The sequence below is a fragment of the Macrosteles quadrilineatus genome, unplaced genomic scaffold (assembly GCF_028750875.1).
Source record: "Macrosteles quadrilineatus isolate MER2022 unplaced genomic scaffold, UCM_ALF_1.0 Scaffold_6__1_contigs__length_79288215, whole genome shotgun sequence".
NCBI classification, from domain to species: Eukaryota; Metazoa; Arthropoda; class Insecta; order Hemiptera; family Cicadellidae; genus Macrosteles; species Macrosteles quadrilineatus.
Window position 1 is genome coordinate 24029624 of NW_026542599.1, and position 21098 is coordinate 24050721.

The window sequence follows — 21098 nt, forward strand, 5'->3', positions numbered from 1 at the left end:
AATGTCGGTCCTTGTGCTATATCCAGTATTTCCATTTTCAATGAGTTTTAATCCAATATCCTGTAAAAACCGAATGTTTTCAGTAGTTAATCCTTTTGCAGATGATGAGCTAGTTAGGTGTTTACCCGACAACTCTCTCTTCTTGAATGACAATCCCATGGTTTAGGTTGATGCTTTTATGTGAATCCTGATCGTAATACGTTCTTCTCTGAAGTCTATGAGGTTTCCGTCTTGATCTAGTATGTTCAACACGATGTCTGAAACCACACTGGTGTTTAAGGGAAGGTACACCAAGTTTTGTGGCTTTTCCACAATCTTAAAACCTGGGGCGACTGTCGGATAGAATGTGTGCAATATATGACTATTCTCTCCATCTCTGTATGATCCTTGTATAATGTTACATGTAATGTCTATCGTATTAACTTTCAGTATTGTTACAGTTTTATCACCAGAATAGGTCTTTTTAGGTTCTAGTATTGGAGTTGTTTCAGAAAATCCCAATAATCCTCCAATTGAATGTTTTTGAGTAAAATCAATATAATAGGAAGAAGTTATTTCAGCTTTCATGGTATTGTTATTTCCTCTTATTGTTATATATTCTTTTTCTGATTCCTTTTGAACAAGTTCGTTAAGTTCTTTGTTTTTCATTTGTTTTTGTATAAATTCGTTAATATGGTCTATTTCGTAAGATCCTGTCGGTAAACTAATTTCTTTCATTGGTGTTAATTCTCCCAAATTATTTTTGCTTTTGTAATAGTGTAATTTGTTATTGACTCCTTCAGAAATATTTGGAATAGAATTGTATGTTGTTAAATCCAATAATGCAGCTTCCCATAATCTTCCTTTTTGCAATCGTAGAGCTGGAAATAGAATACTGCGCAGAGTTGATGAAGTGCCGGTCAATGAGACCGTATAGGAAGACATCTTAAAGTTGACTAACGCTTCTAGCTAAAAAATCTAAACATAAGTGTCCGCAAATTGTTGTATTGTCAGGTTGTTCTCTGTTATAGTTGTAAAATACTTGTTTTGCTGTGCGAAAGTAACGTTGAAGCTCTTTAGGTGGTGGCATATTACCGTAACTATCGAAATAATAAATAATTCGATCAAGTTTTTTATAACATATCCAATGAGTGCCAGGACCTTCACTGTTTTCTAAATTAACTATTCCAGTCTCATTTTTCCATATTTTACCGGGCAATGCATCTTTCATAAACACTCCTCTAAAAAATGGTATTTTCATACAAGAAGCGTATATAATTAATTCTTTATTTGTCAACTCTTTGTTTGGAATTAGTATTTGTTTTTTTCTTGTTTAATACACACGGTATGGTCTTAAGTATAATCCTCCTCCTTTTTTTATCATTGACCATATTGTTGGTTTCTTGTTTTTTTTATTTTGATTATTCCTTCTTTTCCTTTTAATACTACCTCCTTGCTTTTTAACCGTTCGTTTTCGGCCTTTCCTCCTCTTTCCTCCTCCAAACGTAGTTTTTGTCTTCATTGCTGCTGTTACTGCCAAAGCTGCTGCTTTTTCACCAAAACTTGCGTCACTAGATTTTACTCTTTGCCAAGCCTTTTCAGCAAGCGCTCTATCCGCTATGGATCTATTTTTTGTATCTGCAAACTTTGAATATGCTATATCGTGCTGTTTGCAAGCTTGATCTAGTTTATTTATTCCAGAATCTCCTCTTTCCAGACGTTTTTTCAATTTTGTTCCAGGTCCACAGTATTGATATCCTCCAGGCAAATGCAGTTCTACTGGTAGTAAATCTATTGTTTTGTTAACAATTGCTCCAATTGGTTTAGATAATAGAGAAACTGCTGATGATGTCAATCCTCTTCCTCTCTTCAAGCTCTCTATATCACGACTGATGTGCTTAACCTTTAACATCTCTATTTATAGGGGAATGTACCCACATCGGCTTCACTCCTCAAGTGTTTGACAATGAATGTTTCATTTACGAATTGATTTCTTATTATGTACCTTTATTAATCCATATTATACTTTTTTGTATTTTCATCTTCTTTGTTATATTTTGAATATGTTGTATCATTACGTCATGTGTGTACTTCTTCATTTTGTTCATCTTTTATTAACACTTGCTTTTTTATATTATCTTTCATCTAATCCAAAGTCACCGCTTCGTGAGGTAAAACTGCATTGTAAACATTTTTCTAATGGTGAAATCTTTCTACAGGTTTAGTTCTAAGCATCTTTGTTCTGCTAGACATAAAATATTGCTTCATAATAACCCTATCAATCCATTGATCTCTTTGATCTGGATGCACTTTGTTATGTCCTGGATATGCTGGTATCATATTGTGAAAATCAAACATTACAGTACCCAAAAGTCTAGCAAGATAGTTTACATTGACAGCATTATCCATTTGTTGTGGATCTTCAAGATTTGTAATTCTTTTATTATTACATGTGTATATTTCTTCATTTTGTTCATCTTTTATTATACACTGGCTTTTTATATGATCTTTCATCTGATCCAAAGTTACCGCTTCGTGAGGTAAAACTGCATTATGAACATTTGCTAATGGTAAGTTTTTACAATCAAAAGTGGTGGTCTTTATATTATTATGTTTATATTCATCGGTTATTACAGGAACTTGTTTAAAAACTACCACATCTTCAGGATTTACTCCACCTTTTACATTAGTTATCTTTTTGTTCTCAGCATGCCAATTTCCATTCTTTTGTAACATGATTTGACTTACAGTGGCAGCATCTGTTGGTTTTAATCCTTCTTTAACCTTATGTAATATTTTACCTTTGCAATCAATTTGTTCACTATCGTGAATAATACAATTATCTTTAACATATTTGAGGTTAACTGCATCCGAATCTTCTTTAGGGTATCCTATATCATTTATAACAAAGTTATAAAAAGAGAATCTATCTTCTTTTCTTTCAGGGATTATAGAATGTAAATATCCTTTATTGACTGAATCTTGACTATCGACAGGATCAGCTAAGTTTGTAACTCTTCTGTTTTTAACATCGTAAACTTCATTATTAACTTGTAAAGTATTTGACAGTTTTGAAAGTAAATAATCTTTGGTGACGGAATCGGAGTTTTCTATTGGTTCACCAACATTTGTTATTCTATGAGACTTGGCATTATAAGAGTCGTTTTGAAGTTGTAAGCTCAACAATTTTTCACTTTTTAAAGTTTTCAAATTTATTGCATCATTATCATCTTCTGGATCTTTTACAAACTTCAATCGTTTGCTGCTTATGTTATAATCTCCTTCAGCTGTTAATGGTAAACTATATCTTTTACCATTGGGTTTTGGTTTTTCTCCAAAATTGGAATACCTTCCAAACTTGTCCACGCTCATGATTCAACTGAGTTCCCTCGATTCTTGTCCTCCTTTTATATGCGATGATTAAGCAATAATCCTTCGATTTCGTAGTTCATCGATTAAAGCTACCCATTCATTGTCCAATCCGGTATGACCGGCTTCCATGGCTTCATGTAATAATCTCATTCGATCAACCAGCTTATTGACATCATTATAATATATTATGTTGGTATTGTATAGACTTTTTAATAATCCTTTCCCTGAAGATGTAGGTTCGTTGGTTCTTGGTCTTTTGTGTAACACATTTAATTCAGCTGTAGATATAGCTCTTCTTTTAAGTTGAGATTTTTTCACTTGTGTTGGAAAAAGATCAGCTATGACACTTGTGTATTTTATTGATCGATTTCGATAAATGGGCAAATCTTTGGAATACTGCTTTTTATGTGCATTTGTATCATTTAGTATATTTTTAAACACTGATAGGTCTTTTTTGGTATATTTACCAGGTTTGTTTTTAAAAATAAGTTCAAACAGTCCTGTTGTACCTTTATATTTTTGGTTACCAATAAGGATGTTATCGTTTTCATCAATATCCAAATTACTGTCTCCAATCATAATACCATTGTCTTCTAGTCTAGCTCCATAAATATGATATCTTCGATTAGCCTGTGTTGAATGTAACATCTTTAATAAATATTTTCTGCCCAAATTCCCTTTGAATGCTATGTTTGTGCTTAATGTACTTAGATTTGTAGGATTAGTAGATCCTTCTTCTTGACCTGCGGAAAATCCTTCTTTTTCTCTTGAATTTTCAGTTTCTTCAGTTTCTTCTGTTTCTTCACTTTCTTCACTTTCACCACTTTCTTCAGTTGATTGAAATTGTTTGTATTGTTCATAATCTCTTGATTCTTTTTCATACTTAGAAATCGGTAGAATAGCATCTCCTTCGAAAGGTTTTTCAATATTTTTAACTAATCTGTTTAAAGGATCAGTAACGGGTTTAAACGTTGATTCTATAAACTTTTCTCTTTCACTTATACCTAACTTCAGAGCTCTGTTTTTATGTCTAATAGAATCACTAAGTGATTTTATTTCTTTTAAGAGCTTTTCTTGACTTGCCATGTTTACAGTACGAAGTGTTGATTTGAAATAGTGATATTTAGTGAAGCAGAACGTATTTATCAAACCCTATTCTATATCGTCCGTCTTTTATGGCTTGTTCTTTCATAATGACCAAAAATCCATACTTTTCTGCCCATGCTTTTCCACAAATTTGTTTAAACTTATCAAATGACATATCAGCATTTACATGATCGTTATATACGTGTTTCAGGTTGGTTTCATCTTGTTTGAACAAAATTATAACATTTGCATTATCTCTGATAAGCTGCTTTGGAATTTTACTGTATGTTTGTCCTATATATATGCTGTCGATATTATTATGTCTTCCCATGGCGAAATAGTTCCTAATAGTATCATGATTTTCACACGAAACGTCATCAAATAGAAATACTGAATATGGTTTAGCTTGGTTTGGTTGCAAAACTTTATCACTGGCGTTAAATTTATAAAGGTTAACACCTGACACCTTTGATATGATTTTCTCCAACAATTGATACTTTGGCTGATGTAGTGACTTTGAAAAAATATATAAGTTATTAAACCTCAATCCTTTAGGATTTGTAATCAAATTAAATACGACATTAGTTTTTCCACAGTTTGAAGGACCACTTATAATACATCTGACTGTGTTTGGAAGTAAACTTCCATGTTTGCCAGTGTTGATTGTGTCGTTATCAACAGTGTAATCATCAATATTACTAATGTTGAATTGATCTTTATGACAAACAATCTCCATCTTATTCGAAATCCAATAGTACAATGAGCTGTTCCCGTTAAATTAGGTCTTTTATAGGTATCCAAGAATCTTCTGTTTTGTTAAAACCTAACCATCCTACTTTAACTTGGTCTTTTTTCCTTTGTAACACTTTTTCAACAAGATATACATCACCTACTGTAGATTTTAATAGTTCATGTCCGTAGAACGCACCTTGTAACAAATTGCCTTTATTATCCTTTAATATGTATGTTTCTGGTATAGTTGGTTGCACTTTGTATATGGTAAATACTTCATTTGTCCAATTAGGTAGATATTTTTTAGTAAATATCGTTTTATACTTACTTATTCGAACTTTATCATTTACATTGAATTTTCTAGGCTTCTTTATTTCAACCTTAGGTTTTGTATTGTGCTTTATTCTTTTTAATACAAGTTTAGCATTTTTACTGTTTACTTCATTTGGTGTCATCCCAATAGTTCTGTGAAACCTGTTGTTGTAATCACTTATTAACTTTGGTAAAATATCAATCCATAAGTAGGTTCCTCTGTTTGAAAACATTTTATACATCGCTCCTTTTAACGTTCTATTAAATCTTTCAATTATAGCCGCTTTTTTTTCAGATTTGGTTGAGTAGTGGTTTATGTTGTATTTTTCCATTAACTTTGAAAAACTTTTATTAAAGTATTCTTTGCCATCATCAGTTTGTAAATGTTTCATTTTGTTTTTATCTCTCTTTATAGCGATTTCCATGGCTTGTGTTACGCTTTTACCAGTTTTATCCTTTAATGGTAATGCATCTGCAACTTTGGTAAAACAGTTAATCACTGTAAGTATATAATGATGTCCTTTATTTATTTTACTATATGGTCGCATTTCAATCAAATCTGCTTGATACAAATCATTTATTCCTTTAACAGTTGTATTTCTTCTTGGAAAGTTTACTCTTGCAGGTTTGTGTAGCTCATTTACAATGTTTTCTTTAAAAGCCATTATGTTGTTTTCACTGTCAATGTTGGCAAAGTAATGATTTTCATTTTTTCTTGCATCTCCTTATATAGGTCAAGGTCATTCTAACCTTGTGTAAAAAAGGGGGAACACAGCGGACAATGCTGTGTTCCCCCAATTTTACGGAAAGGAGAAAGGATAAGTGGTGTAGGACGATGAAAAGGTAATTAGTCGATAGGGTTAAGGGAATAGTGACCAAATGGAAGTGTGTGGATCCGGTCTGGTAGGATGTGTCGTTTGTCATCGTTGCAGGAGAGCGCCTTCTTAACTTCTGTCACGCTGTACAGTTGATGATTATAACTCCTGATTGTGTTGAAGTGTGCAGTTATAACTTTATCTTCATACAACACTTGCTTGTAGTCTTCAAAAAGTACATTTTTCTTCAAATACAAATTCTTTACGCCTTTTGCCTTTTTTATAATGTTGTCATCATGTAGTTTCACAGCATACAATTTTGATATAAGTGCTACGATTTCTTCAAGTAACACTCCGTTAGCCTCATCTTTAAATTTCCCTAATACTTTCTTGTTTCTGTCCTGATCGTAGTTCGGATGATCTTTAGGATAGTCAGAAAAATCAAATTCATCTTTATATACAAATGTGCGAAGATCTCTATACATATCTTGAGTAATTATCTTGTAAATAAAAGCATCTGTATCCATGTAAGTTATAACTATGTTCTCTCTTCCATAATGTGCAACCATCTTGTTGTAGTGAAAATCATACATGTGCGTTTTTGATATATCTAATATTGACATTCCTATATACAAAGGTCGATCCATTTTTATACTAGTTTTCTTCATAGATACGGCAACAAGGTTTTCATTAATGATTACTGATGATCCAAAGTTGGGCTTCTGTACAAGTTTCTCCAATTTCCTAGCATCTGTTATAAGTTTTACATTTTTGTGTTTCCTTTTATTTTCCAGAGTTTTACCAAATATCGCATTGTTCATTAATTTAAAAAAGTCCTTTTGGAAGGCTGACGTTGCTGCTGCTCTTCTTGTAGTGTTGGAATCGATGTAAGGTTTCAGCCAGCAAGATTGAGTAAATTCTAAAACTCTGTGTACTTTGGTTAGACGAAGTCCTAATTCAAGTGCTTGTTGTACAATCCAAAAGTGCGCAACATATCTTTGTTTGTTATTTAAATTCATCATTAATTTAGGATGTTTTCCAGTTGGTGAAATTTCAGTTTTTGGTAAAAGAGGAAGATCGTAGTGAAGGTCGTGTAGATGTTCTGGGTACTCGAAATCGCAGTCTAAAATATATCCTGTATCACCATGTTTTGGAATTTGAACAATATCTCCAATTGACTCTGGGTCTATCCATTTAAAGTTATCATATGGAAGGGGGTTGGACATTGCCCATCCATACAAATTGTTTGCATCAAAATACCCTAGATAAACTGATGGCTCTTGCTGATTGTAGTTTGGCAGGTCTTTATTGTTGGCTTTCACATGTCTTACAACGCTTTGAGTCAATCCTCCTCTGACACCGGACTCAATCATCAGCACCATATCAATATCTGTTAAAAGTTGAAGTTTGCAATTGGTTTCTTTTAACATCGCCTGCCAAGCTAATCCTGGAGAGGTGAAAGAATGAAGAGGGTCTAATCCGTATGCTTCCAAACAGGTGTTTCTGAATTCCTCCATTACATCACAAAGCAGGGTCACATCGAGTTTAACATAAAAATCTGAATAATCTCCTAATGTTTCCATATCAAGTTCGTTCCAAACTCTGCATGCATGTTGGTAATCTTCTGGTGATATTTCTGAATTGTTCAGCTTGTTGCTAAAGGCTTCTGGCGGAGGAAGTGATGTCTCGTCAAATCTGTGCAATCCATCGATGTAATCATAAGGAAATACTCCTTTTCGAAGAACTAAATCCAATTTGTTGTTGTCCACTATTTTACTTGTTTCTATTAAATTTTCTCTTGTCAAATTTTCTGATAGTTTCATAAGACTAGTAGGCATAAATCTGTAGGAGTCAAGAAATCTGAGTTTAATTTTACCGACCTTTTTTGAAAAACTAATAAACCTTTCCATCGTTACGGCTAATACATCAATTTTACCATTGTCCCTTCCTAATTCAGGTATTATAAAATGTCCATCATAACCGCTCAAGTTGTGCATTACAATTGGAATATAGTTAGGAATTTTATAGTTTAAGTTGCAGGCGTTACACGCAGCACCTCTGTAGCTTCCAGTCAGATGGTCGTGGTCATGCACTTTATGATTATATTCTGTAAATGTCTTCTTGCATAGATAACATGATATTGATAAATCGTATTCTTGAACTTCAACGGGTGACATAGGTGTCATAGGTTTTACCTGTGTATAAATTGCCTCTACTTTTTCAGCTATATTGTAAAGCTCGTCAACAAAGTGTTTAGCTGCATCTTCACCACGATACACTTTTGGTTCAGCTGTCAGTCCATAATCTTGTAAATATTCTTCGGAAAGCGTTGACTTGATGAGTAGACAAAAACTGTTGGGTGAATGTAACTGGTACTTGTTTCTTCTTGATGTTTCCTCCTCTTGATGTTCCAATGGTAGTAGTGTAGATTCAAAATCAGCATACACAACAATAGGGATTCTATATTGATGAATGACGTTATTAAACTGTACAAATGCTCTATCACGTGCTGGCAAGTTAATCTTAACTTCATCATGTCCGTTGCATAACCTTTTATGCTCCATTAACCATTCAGAACCTCCTCTTCTTAAAGGTTTATTTACATGACAAAAACATCTTTTACAAATTGTTTTACTTCCTCCTGTTTTCTTTGACACTTGTAATGATAGCAGTCTGTTGAAATTCTTAATATATACATAGTGCGATATTTCACCTTTGGTGATTAATAATAAGTCTGTGTGATTATTTAGTTCGTGTGCACTTATACGTAGAGGATATACATTGTTTGATGAATCTAAACCATATATATTTACAGAAGCGGTTGGGTTCTTTTTTTCAAACTTGGTGATATCTTTGATTTTTACAGGGTAGCTCATTCCTTGAAAATTATAATTGTGCTGTACTTCTTCATATTCTCTTCCTACCCTTTGCGGATCATTATTTTTGACATATTTTACCAACATTGAATATTTAAAACATTCAGTATCATTATTTTGTACATTTACACAAGATTTAGTATTAGCAATTTTCTTGGGTAGAGGAATATAGCTACTACCTCTCATTCCATATCCGTGTTTATGCACTCTTACATCCAAGCCCGATATGTTCAATACAGTCCATCCTGATCCTCTGCCTTCATGTTCTTGCAATTTCGTCAAAAGTTCTTCAAAACATTCATCTACTATTGATTCAATATCTGAGGCAAACATAATGGTTCTGTTTTTTGTTAAAAATCCTCTAGGTGATGTTTCATTTTGTATGTTGGTAAACATAACATCCAGCAATAGTCCAAACTTTATAAAATTTAATCTTTGTAATTCACTTTGCAACGTTTTAATAACTAGTCTTTTTGCACTTAACATAAATTCTTCCAGTTTTAATGCGGCATTGTCAATTTTGAAATGTGTTACCACTTTACCTGGTAGAGCATGAGCGTGTAGTTCCACATTTGTTGAAGATGTAGCAGTTGAAGGTGAAGTTGAAAGTTTAGGTGCGTAATGGATAACACTTGGTCTTGAAGTGGATGATTTCGGGTCTTTTTCTTCTTGGCCTCTTGAAGTCGATGGTCTTGGTTCTTTTTCTTCTGTATTTCTTGAGGTAGATGGTTTGGGTTCTTCTTCTTCTTCTTGTCCTATTTTATACAATTCTTCAATTAAGTCTTGATATCCTTCCAATTCCTCATAATTTGTAGGATGATCGACTATTTCATGAAGTAGAAGATCTATTTCATCCTCAAACGTGGCTTGACAAATGGCACAGCGTAGCATGGAAGTAGATGGTTTTGGTTCTTCTTCTCCTCGATCTCTTGAAGTAGATGGTGTCGGTTCTTCTTCTTCTCCTTGTCCTATTTTATTCAATTCTTCAATCAAGTCTTGATATCCTTCCAATTCCTCTTCATTTGTAGGATGATCGACTATTTCATGAAGTAGAAGATCTATTTCATCCTCGAATGTGGCTTGACAAATGGCGCAGCGTAGCATGTTGTAGATGTTCTCTATTCAAGAAGCAGCAGCATACTGATGAAAGATGTGAACATCCACCCCTATTTATACCATTCCCTCCCCTCTCTCCCCTCTACTACTACTATTAAATTAATGACATCACCCCATTTCCCAATTTCTTTATAATCTAACGTAAATACAGGCTATTCTTCAACTTTCAAACATATTTATAGAAAAACAAGGTATTTTATTTTTTACTAACTATTCCGGTTTAGTAGGTCAAGGTCATTGCAGGATAATAAAAAAATGTGTGAACAATTCGTTTAGTTCTGAAACACGTTTTTACACATGTTATACCAGAACTAAATAAATTGGTCAGACATTTTTTTATTCAAAATTTGGAAAAAGTTATTTACTGTTCAAAACTTGGAAAAGCCCCAATTTACTGTGTTATAGTCTTGGAAATTGAAGATTTCCAAGACAAACCCAACCTACCCACGTCCCATTTTTTTTATTTGTTAGTACTCTTCATCAATTTCACTATCCAATAAATCCATCATTTCCGACAGAATTCGCTCTTCCATTTCACCATTCATTAATTGTATCATGTCCGACAGCATTTTTTCATCATCATCTTCTTTTAATTTTTCAACGTGGTTATCAATTATAGCACTAGCTTCTTTCATTTCTCCCACAGTTCTCATTCTTGCTTCTTCAACTTCCTTTTCTAAAAACCTTATTCTTTCAATTGATAAATTTATAATTTGAAGTTTAGATGTTCCTTTTTTAGCTTTGAGTATGGTTCTCAATACCTCAAATGTTTCATTTAGCTTCATCACCCTCCTTCTTTCTCTTTCATTATGTCTAATCTTTTGTTTATCCATCTTGACTAAGCTTGCGTTTGCGAGTTCCAAAAATAAGAATGTTTAATGCATGGATGTCAAACCTCTTTTATACCTCCATATAGTGGTGGGGGGTAGACCACTCCCCACTTTACTTTATAGTAGTGGGGGAAATGGGTAACATTTTCTTTTATTGTTGAACCATGGAATTTGTAAATTCTTTAAGTAGGTCAAGGTCATTGTCAAATAATAAAAAAATGTGTGAACAATTTATTTAACCCAGCAACATGTTTTCTTAAACATGATATACCAGAATTAAACAAATTGCTCAGACATTTTTTTCAAAATTTTGAAAAAGCCGATTTACTGTGTCTTTTATGATTTTATGATTATCAGGATTTAAAAGAAATTAAATATTTCAAAGATTAAAAATTTAGAAATAGAAAATTTACTGTATTTGTTTTGGAAATTGATGATTTGCAAAACAAACTCCCAACCCACCCTCTCATTTTAATTTTTGTACACTATCAGAGTCAGAGTCAGAGTCGGAGTCAGAGTCAAACAATCGTCTTCTACTTCTAAACATTGCACTAAACATTATATGACTTGTTGTAGGTGTTTCCCTTAGCTCAACAAGTTTCTCCGAGCATACCATCTCTTCAGTAGATGATGAATCTTCAACAAGTAGAAAACTTCTATCTTCTTCATCTAACTCTTCATCAGTCAATACTTCCAAATTTTCGTCACCATCCGATTCCAACTCTTCTTCGGATAAAGATTCTTCCTCCAAGTCTATGTCTTCTTCCTCTGAACCAGCTTCAAAAACAATGTTTTCCAATAAGGTTTTTAAAAAAGAAGTTGTCGGGAAAATATTGTCCACAGGAGACATAATGTACAAGAGTGGTAAATCTGAAGTAACTGATTGTACCTCAGCAAACATGTTATATAGACAAACCCCCACCATTTACCTTTACCCCCACCCTTAACCTTTACTCCATTTTGTTTTTAGTTATTGCGGTCTGGTTTTATGTAGAATGTGGCAGTCACAATATACCCTTTTTCTAACATTTCCACTAGCCTTCGAATTATTTTATTAAATCGTACATCAGTTAATTCTAGTTTCAACCCGTTTGCTTCTGAGTTCCAGATGTTTCTCTCTTCCTTCCACAAAGTAAAATGACATGTCACACTATGATTTAAATATTTTTCTAAACTTCCCCTGAATGCAAATGCTTCTTGAAGGTTTTTTAAGTTTCTTTTAATTATTATTGTAGCTGGGGAATTCATAGTTAAACTTGCCTCTGCTAGCTCCAATCTAAGAATGAATCGTGTGCAATATCAAGCGTCATTTATACCTTTATGTACTGGTGGGGGTAAAGGGGGGTGGGGTTAAACAAACCACCTTAATTTTAGTAGTGGTAGAAATTGATATTATCATTATTTTAAAATTTTGCAGAAATTTCTAAGTTTAAGAAGTGGGTCAAGGTCATTGCAAGATAATAAAAAAAATGTGTGAACAATTCATTTAATTCTGCAGCATGTTTTTACACATGATGTATCAGAATTAAACAAATTGCTCACACATTTTTTTTTAAGAATTTGGAAAAATTGAATTTACTGTGTTATCTTTGGTAATGTAAAATGTTAAAAGGAAAAAAATTACCGTGTCTTTTTGATCTTGGAAATTGAAGATTTCCAAGACAATCTTCCTTTAGTATCCCGGATAAGGTAGTCAGTTCTTTTCGGATGTTCAGGGTTTACAACATCTCTTGGTAATCTAATTGAAAAATGCTCTCCTGTATCGTTACGTTTTATAATGATGTTATTAAACCATACACATCTGACAAAGAAATATTTCGTACACCTTTTCATCCTTCTTACCCGGATTGCTTTGGGAAGTTCTTTAATTTTATTGGAAGACTCTGTGGTTTTATTGTGTTTTGAATGAATGGAGCACATATCACTATTCAAAACACAAACCTTTTCACAGTGTTCCCCCTTACTAGCACCCTTTTTAAAAACATATCGACACTTAGAGAGGGTGTGTGCAAATTTTCTTCTCCTGTCAGCAATTAATTGTTTACACTTATCTGAAGGAGAAGTGTGAAGGTGGTCAAAGGATTTGGAAGTGGCTGGTAGGGAGTCTTTTAGAGGAGATATGATGGGTGGTGGAATAGTGAATTGTAAAGGTGGAGTTGTCGAGGGAGAAATACATGGTGTAGAAGTTGGAGGTGGAGATGCAGTTCTAGTAGCAGTAGGTGTTGATAGAATATCAGCAACAGTGCAGTCAGAGGACGAGGAAGAGCTTGTAGATGAATCAGATGAGGTTAACTCCGAAGAAGATGAACAAGACGAACTTGATTGTGAAGATGAAGATGAAGACAATATTTCAATCAGTGGAGGAGATTGATCACCAATGGCTCGGAAGGTGTATTGTTCTTCTGCTCCAGGACTTGCACCTTCTGACTGCAGTATTTCTCGAAGAACCGATTTTGGATCTGACGCATGTGATGAAATTAAAATAGATCGAGGAAGAGACTTTGAAGATGAAGAAACTACTTTCGAGGGTCTAGTGGGAATTCTAAGGTAAGCCATGATAGCAAATGAAACAGTGAATAGTAACTGGAGCTGACTCAGCTAGCTAGGACTACTTCAGACCATTGAATGATGATTGCCTGCGAAGCAAACCTCCTTTTATAGCAAAACTCAAGTGGAGGGGAAAGCTTGTGGGTGGAGGGGAGAAGCTTGTGGTTGGAGGGGAAATGTTGTGTCCGTTGGTGTTAACTTAAAAGAACTGTTCTCGGTTCCCAATAATGTACTATAAGGAAGCTTTCTAAGTCCTGTAAGTAGGTCAAGGTCATTTAAAAATATTGCCAAAAGGAGAGATGGAGCAAAAATTGGCTCCATCTCTCCTTTTGTTGTAGTGGGGGAACTTAGTGTTTGTTTTATTTTCGTGTTTGTGTGTAAGTCTGAATTGGCTAAAGACCAATGTATCAGTCTTTTTGATCAGAGGCAGCGCAGCCAAAGGACTGTCCTCATGTTATTGATCAAAGACTCATTAGCAATAGCCGGAGCAGCGCAGTCAACGAACTGTCCCCATAAAAATGTGTGAATGGCATCTATCTCATTTTGTTGTAGTGGGGGAACTTAGTGTTTGTTTTATTTTCATGTTTGTGTGTAAGTCTGAATTGGCTAAAGACCAATGTATCAGTCTTTTTGATCAGAGGCAGCGCAGCCAAAGGACTGTCCTCATGGTATTGATCAAAGACTCATTAGCAATAGCCGGAGCAGCGCAGTCAACGAACTGTCCCCATAAAAATGTGTGTATGTCAAAGAGAACTCTATGTCATGAATTTACTATTGGTTTCATGTTTTTGTTTTGTGTGAACGTTTTCAACTTACTAATGTCACTTAGAACTTTGTAACATACAATGATCAACTCAAATTGAAAATAAAATTACTAATAGGGACTTTATTATTTTGATACCTGAAATAGAACATCACATAATTAAGAAATACAACACCCTTACCAAAGATACAAATACGCAAAACACCCTCTAACTACAAGCCAACAAATACTACAATCAACATGCTTCTAATATAACTACTAAGTGACAAGAACCTTAGGTTAGAGTGGTACCAACTCTAAACTAAGGGTCTCATCTTAAGCCAGTTTGCCCATCCGGTCAGCTTCACCGGTTGTGCAAGACTGACAATCATCCGTCTGCTCGCAGCCCTTTTATACGCTCGGGTTGAGTGGTGGGGGTAGAACAACGCTGCACCTGCTTATGTAAATTAACTAGCAATAGTAGGTCCCTAGCTAGAATATATGCCCGGTCGGATTCAAACATATACAAGATCCATTACTACCGTTTTTATATTTTTTCCAAAATATTTTCAAAGTCCTGTAAGTAGGTCAAGGTCATTTAAAATAATACCAAAAGAAGAGATGGAGCAAACATGCTCTATCTCTCCTTCTGTTGTAGTGAGGAAAGAGTCTGTGTTTAGGTATAACAACAAAAGCTTAAAAGTGTTCATTGTTAGCTGACATAAGTAAACTACCAATGACAACGAAAAGTTTAAAATTTAACCAAATGCAGAATAGTATGCAGGCCGTTGGACCTCTCAACTAATTACAAAGTGGTCAACTTAAATTTTAAATATAGAATATTTACTGTCACAAGAAAGTTTTCATTGTTAGCTGACATAAGTAAACTACCAATGACAACGAAAAGTTTAAAATTTAATTTAACCAAATGCAGAATAGTATGCAGGCCGTTGGACCTCTCAACTAATTACAAAATGGTCAACTTAAATTTTAAAATATAGAATATTTACAGTCACAAGAAAGTGTTCATTGTTAGCTGACATAAGTAAACTACCAATGACAACAAAGGTTTAAAATTTAATTTAACCAAATGCAGAATAGTATGCAGGCCGTTGGACCTCTCAACTAATTACAAAGTGGTCAACTTAAATTTTAAATATAGAATATTTACTGTCACAAGAAAGTTTTCATTGTTAGCTGACATAAGTAAACTACCAATGACAACGAAAAGTTTAAAATTTAATTTAACCAAATGCAGAATAGTATGCAGGCCGTTGGACCTCTCAACTAATTACAAAATGGTCAACTTAAATTTTAAAATATAGAATATTTACAGTCACAAGAAACTGTTCATTGTTAGCTGACATAAGTAAACTACCAATGACAACAAAGGTTTAAAATTTAATTTAACCAAATGCAGAATAGTATGCAGGCCGTTGGACCTCTCAACTAATTACAAAATGGTCAACTTAAATTTTAAAATATAGAATATTTACAGTCACAAGAAAGTGTTCATTGTTAGCTGACATAAGTAAACTACCAATGACAACGAAAAGTTTAAAATTTAATTTAACCAAATGCAGAATAGTATGCAGGCCGTTGGACCTCTCAACTAATTACAAAATGGTCAACTTAAATTTTAAAATATAGAATATTTACAGTCACAAGAAAGTGTTCATTGTTAGCTGACATAAGTAAACTACCAATGACAACAAAGGTTTAAAATTTAATTTAACCAAATGCAGAATAGTATGCAGGCCGTTGGACCTCTCAACTAATTACAAAATGGTCAACTTAAATTTTAAAATATAGAATATTTACAGTCACAAGAAAGTGTTCATTGTTAGCTGACATAAGTAAACTACCAATGACAACGAAAAGTTTAAAATTTAATTTAACCAAATGCAGAATAGTATGCAGGCCGTTGGACCTCTCAACTAATTACAAAATGGTCAACTTAAATTTTAAAATATAGAATATTTACAGTCACAAGAAAGTGTTCATTGTTAGCTGACATAAGTAAACTACCAATGACAACGAAAAGTTTAAAATTTAATTTAACCAAATGCAGAATAGTATGCAGGCCGTTGGACCTCTCAACTAATTACAAAATGGTCAACTTAAATTTTAAAATATAGAATATTTACAGTCACAAGAAAGTGTTCATTGTTAGCTGACATAAGTAAACTACCAATGACAACGAAAAGTTTAAAATTTAATTTAACCAAATGCAGAATAGTATGCAGGCCGTTGGACCTCTCAACTAATTACAATATGGTCAACTTAAATTTTAAAATATAGAATATTTACAGTCACAAGAAAGTGTTCATTGTTAGCTGACATAAGTAAACTACCAATGACAACAAAAGTTTAAAATTTAATTTAACCAAATGCAGAATAGTATGCAGGCCGTTGGACCTCTCAACTAATTACAAAATGGTCAACTTAAATTTTAAAATATAGAATATTTACAGTCACAAGAAAGTGTTCATTGTTAGCTGACATAAGTAAACTACCAATGACAACGAAAAGTTTAAAATTTAATTTAACCAAATGCAGAATAGTATGCAGGCCGTTGGACCTCTCAACTAATTACAAAATGGTCAACTTAAATTTTAAAATATAGAATATTTACAGTCACAAGAAAGTGTTCATTGTTAGCTGACATAAGTAAACTACCAATGACAACAAAGGTTTAAAATTTAATTTAACCAAATGCAGAATAGTATGCAGGCCGTTGGACCTCTCAACTAATTACAAAATGGTCAACTTAAATTTTAAAATATAGAATATTTACAGTCACAAGAAAGTGTTCATTGTTAGCTGACATAAGTAAACTACCAATGACAACGAAAAGTTTAAAATTTAATTTAACCAAATGCAGAATAGTATGCAGGCCGTTGGACCTCTCAACTAATTACAAAATGGTCAACTTAAATTTTAAAATATAGAATATTTACAGTCACAAGAAAGTGTTCATTGTTAGCTGACATAAGTAAACTACCAATGACAACGAAAAGTTTAAAATTTAATTTAACCAAATGCAGAATAGTATGCAGGCCGTTGGACCTCTCAACTAATTACAAAATGGTCAACTTAAATTTTAAAATATAGAATATTTACAGTCACAAGAAAGTGTTCATTGTTAGCTGACATAAGTAAACTACCAATGACAACGAAAAGTTTAAAATTTAATTTAACCAAATGCAGAATAGTATGCAGGCCGTTGGACCTCTCAACTAATTACAATATGGTCAACTTAAATTTTAAAATATAGAATATTTACAGTCACAAGAAAGTGTTCATTGTTAGCTGACATAAGTAAACTACCAATGACAACAAAAGTTTAAAATTTAATTTAACCAAATGCAGAATAGTATGCAGGCCGTTGGACCTCTCAACTAATTACAAAATGGTCAACTTAAATTTTAAATATAGAATATTTACAGTCACAAAAGATTGTTCATTTTAATGGGGGACTTCTTTATCCTTTGTTAGCTGAAATATCACATGATTAGAAAAATACAACACTCTGCGCAATTCAAGTACTAAAGACACGATGCACTCCATAAAGTAAAACCATCTAAGATACAAGCTAAAAAAACAACATGCAGCACATGCTATTGACTAAAACATTAAGTTAGATTGGCCAAATCTAACGAAAGGTTTTAATCAAAAGTCAGTCAGTCTACACTCAACCAGTCAGCTGTGCCAGTTGGGTGAGACTGACTACAGTCCGTTCGCTGCCGCTACTTTTATCCGCGAGCCAGTTGGGAGGGGGTCGGTTGGGAGGTTTACCCTGCTTCGCGGGTAAATTTCCCTACTGTCGGGTAATTCTACCTACTAAGTAAGGAAGTCTCCAAACCTCCAACATCACATCATTCAGTGTCGAACCTTCAACGAAGACTGTTCACATATGCCAGCTCTGTTCTGATGTTAACTATGGATAAGCCAAGTACAATCACACAAGATAAACTAAAGAGAATAAAAGAAGATTTAAAGAAATCTACTACTACTAAAACTAGCAATTTTCGCAAGTCAATGTCACTACGTCTAAAGTTTCAGAAGCAAATTAAATTACCACTACATTGGAATGCATCAGGATCAAATTATTCTAATCAATTATCACCCGAAGCCATATGTCAAGAAATGAAGCTTCCTCAACTAGTAAGTCCAATAGAAACAGAAAAAGTAACATTTAAATATCTGTTACAAAACAAACATTATCAATTAGTAGAACAAAGACAAAACGAAAATGGTAAAACGTTTATTTTCTTTTATGACAACAAGTTTTTAGAGGTTTGCTTTCCGACACGATTAAATGTGCCAAAGCCTCCTGACGTTGAAGATGGCAAACTAATTTATTTGATTCGCACAAGTCAGAACACATGGAATTGGGTATAATTCACTTAAAAAAAAAAACAGTCTTTCTAAAGACTCCATTATATAAACATATTTTGACCACAAAGTCTAATCTGTCAAACTGTTTAACAAAATATAAACGATATTTAATTTTACTTTATTTTTTACGTCACGGTCTCCAGTACCCGTAATACACCACTACTTAAGGTTTTTTTAAGACCAACAAATATTTACTAACATGGGGAAAATATATCTACTATTTTGGAACGTATTTCTGTATAAACATCTTTTAACCACAAACAGCTATCCTGCGACTATCTAACATAAGATATAAATTAAAATTGGTTTTTACAATACCTTGTGTTGTTGAGTCAATCGAGGTGTAGTATTACGATGGCATCAACGATGCAAACGATAGACCCAGGACCGTACAACACTCCGCCGCTATGTCCGAAAGCAAACTGTAGAACTGTGGATACAAATCCACATGGAGGTTGAGTAGGGGCATTTGACCTTGTTCCACTGCCCGCTCACTTTCCCTTCGCGGCCTCAGCCTAATTCACGGCGGCCGGTGACACAACCTTGCACCACCCCGCCGCGGGCACTAGTACAATACTGTAGGCTACTGTTAAAATGTTTCCGTCGACAATATGATTTTAACTCAATTTATTGTCTGTACATGTAAGCTGTGTTTTGGTTTAAAACCTTGGTGTAGCTGTTGGTTGATATGCCCAATACATTTAAGACAATTGCAAACGAACAAGTATTAGCTATTTAAACACACTACTGTACAGACAGCTGTTTCATCCCCTATCCATTACCACCAGCTCCTACCACCTGTATCCTGTTACCACCTTCTTGCTGTCAGCTCAAATCCGCTATAAAACACGCCATTTCCACCCCTATCGTACCTAACTGTCAAATCCCCCGTCATTTCCGGCTTTACACGTCATTTCCGCTTAACGGTCAAATCAGCTGGTGCGGCAAAACAGCCTAGGGGCTACTACTTTGAAGCGTTGCAAATTCCTTAATTAAGTTCTGTATTTTTGTGTGTATGTCTGTTGCTAACGCATTAGTGTCCTTTTTCTCAATGTCACGAAAAAAAGGTAATGAAAATGTCAACCCGAATAAAGTGTTAAATGGTGAGGTTGAGGCAATACTTTAAATACTTTTAGCCATTGTGGAACTAACTTTCAACTATAGACTTACCTTAGGGATATGCCTCATAGATCTAGGCCTATAAAGCTCTTTTTAGTTTAATCATTGGATTTAACATATGGACCAACACGAGCCGCGTGACATTTAATTGCGAAGCATTTGTTTTGGCTTGAAAATGTCAGATACTGTATTTGCGAAGGTTTATTAGGTAATAGTTTTGCCATAATCTGAAAATATGCAAACCAGCTGCTGTTCTTAATATAAGAAGGTTTCAACTGACTACTATAAGAGCCCCGTGCGTAGAACGGGCACACAGCTGGTAAAAGTAATAAAATATTACAATTAAGAAACCTTTACGACTTTGTTCTTTCTTCACTTACTACTCTAACGAAACCAATTATGTTTCAATGTTACAATACAAAATAGTTTATGTTAAAATGGGTTTTATCAGTTTCTCGTAAAATACCAAATATTCTGGGGTAAGGTATTAGTAAGAACGAGGTTAGATTGTATAAGAACATTTTATTTAGGAAACTTTGTAAAACAAAGAAACATATTTAGCCTAAACATTGCTAAAAAGAATAAGCTTATTTAATTTCTGCCGCATACCAAGCTTTGACAGAGAACCTTCTGCTGTTTTACGCTTAGAAATGCTGTGGCATATAATTTTGTTAAACATAATACCAATTAATTTGATTAATTTCATGTCATGGCTTTCCTCACCAAATTCATTATTACCTTTATGATTAAGAAAAACGTTACCAGCAAAGGTTCTACATGCTAACAAAATAGTTTTTGAGGGAGGTTTTTGTAACACGCACGTGCGCCCAAGGTCAAGTGTCGAAGACACGGTTTCGCGCGCTATATCCCACATGCTGCCTTCAATTTGCCCATGCGGCAACCCCGATACACTCCTGTATTGGCTCGGAAAGTTCTACACGACCCTTACGGCCTGCGCGCAATCCAGTTAGTTTTATATGTCGATGGATGATGCCAGCGTAGCTGGCAAATGGTCTCATAAAATTAAAACTTCTTGAAATATTGGTGACTTTAAAAAAAAAATGGTATTCATTCCAATAATTACCAGTTCTTCTTGAAGATAACTTTGTATTTAATGACTATGTACCAGTTTGGGAATTACTTTAGTAAATGTTATGTGTCAGGCGCTATG

General features: G+C 34.0%; 1 protein-coding gene across 1 annotated transcript in view; it reads left to right on the plus strand.

The window, feature by feature from the left end:
• The window catches only part of LOC128997394 (CWF19-like protein 1), a 51880-nt gene that overhangs the window by 15860 nt on the left and 14922 nt on the right, over positions 1-21098 (plus strand). The window lies entirely within an intron of this gene.